The sequence below is a fragment of the Chrysochloris asiatica genome, unplaced genomic scaffold (genome assembly GCF_000296735.1).
Source record: "Chrysochloris asiatica unplaced genomic scaffold, ChrAsi1.0 scaffold00011, whole genome shotgun sequence".
Taxonomy (NCBI): domain Eukaryota; kingdom Metazoa; phylum Chordata; class Mammalia; order Afrosoricida; family Chrysochloridae; genus Chrysochloris; species Chrysochloris asiatica.
In genome coordinates, this window is record NW_006408529.1 from 23,957,010 (window position 1) to 23,961,096 (window position 4,087).

Sequence of the window (4,087 nt, forward strand, 5' to 3'; positions counted from 1 at the left end):
ACCTTTAGGGGGCTAGGGAGCGAGCTGCCGTGGCTCTGTACCATGCCTCCTCTCGGGCGGGGAGTTGGGATGTGGACCAATCACCCAGGACCCGGACTCCAGATGCCGCCCGTGGTTCACACTCTCCGCATCAATCATGCGGAGTATTTATTTACAGACTCCTGTCTTCCTGAGTGTGTCAGCACTACCTGTTTGCCCCACTGGAAACCCCTAGTCTGTACTTCAGGCATTCTGCTGCAGAACACTAAATAAAAATTTTTAAATTTTAGAAAGACTTAGATAATATAATTTGTCTAAGGACACTTGCTTGGTGTCCATATGGTAGCTATTACAGAAATACAAAGAAGCAATGACATTAGAAATCGAGAAAGGGAAAAAGCTAAAGAGCTGAGCCTAAATTGGTGTTATAGATTGAACTATGTCCCCCCAAAATATATTGCAAATGCTACCTCTATGCCTGTGGTTACAATCTCATTGTAGTATGGACTGTCCTTGTTATATTAATGAGACAGGATTAGTATAGGATGTATCTTGAGTAAATCTTTTTAGAAATATGAAAAAAAAAAAAAAAAGATTAAAAGAAAACTAGCATCTTACTGAGATGGAGAAGACACTTGATTGTCCAAGAGCAGAAGCTCAAACAGACAAGGACCTTCTTCCAGTGTCAACAAAGAGAGAACATGTTCCTTTCCTATACAACACCCTGAATTCAGACTTCCAACCTCATAACTTATAAGAAAATAAATTTCTGTTTGTTAAACCCACACACTTGTTGATGTCAGATGGGTCTTGACTGAAAGCAGATAATACTAGCAAGATATTTATTTGCGCTTTGCTGACTACATAAAGGCATTCTACTGTGGGAATCATAACAAATTATAGATAGCATTGGAAAGAATGGGAATTCCAGAACACTTAATAGTGCTTATGAGGAATCTATACGTAGACCAAGAGGCAGTTGTTAAAACAGAACAAGGGTATACTGAATAGTTTAAAAACAGGAAAAGTGTGTATCCATGTGGTTTCCTTTCACCAAGTTTGTTGAATCTGTATGCTGAACAAGTAATCCAAGAAGCTGAAATATATAAGAATGTGGCATCAGGACTGGAGGAAGTGTCATTAACAACCTATGATATGCAGATGACAGACCTTTGTTGCTGAAAGTGAAAAGGATTTGAAATACTTATAAAGATCAAAAACTACAACCTTCAGTATGGATTTCACCTCAATGTAAATAAAACAAAAATCCTCACAACTGGACCATTAAATAATATCAGGAGAAATGGAGAAAAGATTGAAGTTCTCAAAGACTTCAATTTGCTTGGATCCACAATCCATACTCTGGAAGCACCATCAAGAAATCAAACGCCATACTGCCATAGGCAAAACTGCTGCAAAAGACCTCTTTCAAGTGTTCAAGAGCAAAAATGTCAGTTTGAAGACTAAGGTGTGCCTGACCCAAGTCATGGTATTTTCAGTAGCCTCATAAGTATGTGAAAAGTTGGATAATGAATAAGGAAGACCATTGAGAAAGTGATGCATTTGAATTATGATGCTGGAGAAGAATACTGAAAGTACCATGGACTGCCAGAAGAGCAAACAAATCTGTGTTGAAAGAAGTATAGCCAGAATGTTCCTCAAAAATGAGGATGGTGAGACTTGTACTTTGGACATATTATCAAGAGGGACTAGTCCCTGGAGGACATCACACTAGGTAAATTGGAGGGCCAGCAAAAAAACAAAAAGACCCTTGTGATAATTAAGGTTTTACATGAACATGACTGGTCCCAGATTCTCAACAGTTTGGCAGTTGAGATATATTAGATCTCATCATGAGCTATCCCCATAATGAGATCTAATATAATGTAATTAACTCTATAATGAAGTCTGCTATAAGCAGTCAATCAATTGATGTTTCCTTGGGGGTGTAGCCTACCTCCAATATATAATATACTTCCAATATATTAGACACTAAGGCTGGTTCTCTGCTGGATCTGGAATTTGCATCTGGTTCATCTTCTGACCCCTGGCTCTTTGGACCTTCTCCATTTCCTGCCTTCCTGCCTACTTACCTGCTGATCTTGGTTCATCTGACTCGGACTTGGGATTCTCCCACCTCTACAACTATGTGAACAATTTCCTTGATATAAATTTCTCCTTGTATATGTATACATATATAAATTTCACTGATTTTGCTAACCCAGACTAAGACAGCCACTAGCAAGATGGACTGACACAGTGCTGGCAACAATGGGCTCAAACATAACAATAATTGTGTGGATGCCATAGGACCCAACAGTGTTTCAACTCTATTGTGCATAGAGTTACTATGAGTTGGAACTGGCACGACAGCACCTAATAACAACAACTTGTGAAATTTCTGTTATAGCAGCACTAGATAAATAAGGCAGTAGGTTAGAAAAGGAAAGAAAACTGAAAAGAGACTAATTCCTTTGTGAAAAGCAAAGAGTCAAGATACTAGAGAGTCAATGAGGTGAAAGAATATGAATTGGCAGTAAGAAAGTGAGTTTGAAAGACCAGGTCAGAGAGTGAGTCATTAAAGATTACAACAGGAGAAGTAGAACAGTTTTATTGAAAAGTTTATATCAGGGGAGTTGGTAAACTGACTGCAATGGAAGTAAAAGTCAATGAGGGATTAAATTAGCAAGCACACTATAGTACTTGGTATTAGAGTACTCCAGAAATATTAATAACCTTAAGAAAATCAAAGAACTTCAAAGCTATTTACAGACAGAAGGCTATTATCATCATTGTTGTACACACGTCAGTGTTATTATTCTCTTTAGTGAGGCAAATAATTCAACAGCCTTGATTATCAGCTATAAAATAGCTTGTCAGAGTGTGACCCACTGATTACTGTGTATCTGAATCACCTGAGAAATGTATTGCAGGGAAAAACTGTGAAAGATTTTCAGATTGTCTGGGTGTCTTCGTTGGAAACCTGGGCTCTGTCTAGCACAACCTTGTCAGTTGTCAGACTAGTTGAGGTCTCTGAGCCTGTCATTGTCTTTGAATCATTTGCAATTCCGTAAATTGTAGATAACTCACAGCAACACAAATTATTCTTGTTGTAGACATTTGAATGAATCATTTCTAGTGGAAGTATAATTTGTTTCCTTCCTCCCACTTTCCATAGAAAAGTCAGTCTTAATCTATTAAGCAAATCCTTTCAGCATTCTTTATTGCCTAGCTGTGTGTAGTTCTTTACATTTTCTGTGGAATTCATTGTAATATCTTACTGGTTCCCTCATTAATTAAGGAGATAAGTCCTTGACATGTGTTCATTTTATACTTGTAAGTCATGCTTTTCCCTCTTTTAACCAATTTTTATCATTACTGAAAATGATGTTACAGTTCTCCACCCCAGACCTACTGAATCTTAAGCTTAAGGTCTAGAAATCTGCATTGTTAACAAGCTCTTCAAGTGATTTTTAAGCACACAGGTGTTCCCCTACTTATGACAGGGATCCACTCCAAGAACTCTGCCCTAAGTCTGTTATAACTTTAAATCAAATGCCTCTTTTTTTTTTTTAATTTTTTATGTGAATTGAGTGAAGGTTTACAGACAAGATCACCAGTTTTACATTCAACAAATCATCCACCTTGCTTCATTTTAATGATTGCAATCCCCTCCATGCAACAACAGTTATCCCACTTTCTCCCTGTAGTTCCTATTTTCATTCCAACCTCCTTCTCATCCCTTCTCAACTTTGTCCTTGGGTAAATGTTGCCCTTTTGATCTTAAATGACTGACCATTCCATGGTGAGCATGCCTTACTAGTGTTGTTCTCCCCCTTATATACTTACCTACTGTTTGGCTGAAAATTGGACCACAATGGTGAGTTCCATTCCAGACATGAAGGGTTGCCGAGGATCATAGTCTAGGGTTTCTCCAGTCCCTTTCTGGTAAGTAAGCCTGGTCTTTTTTTAAAATACAATTTTGAATTCTGTTCTACGTTTTCTGCCAGTCTATCTGGTACGTTATAATATAATCCTTTTCAGAACAATTGGTAGTGGTAGACATGCAGCATCTAGTCAAACACTGTTTTTATTTTCATTCATTTTT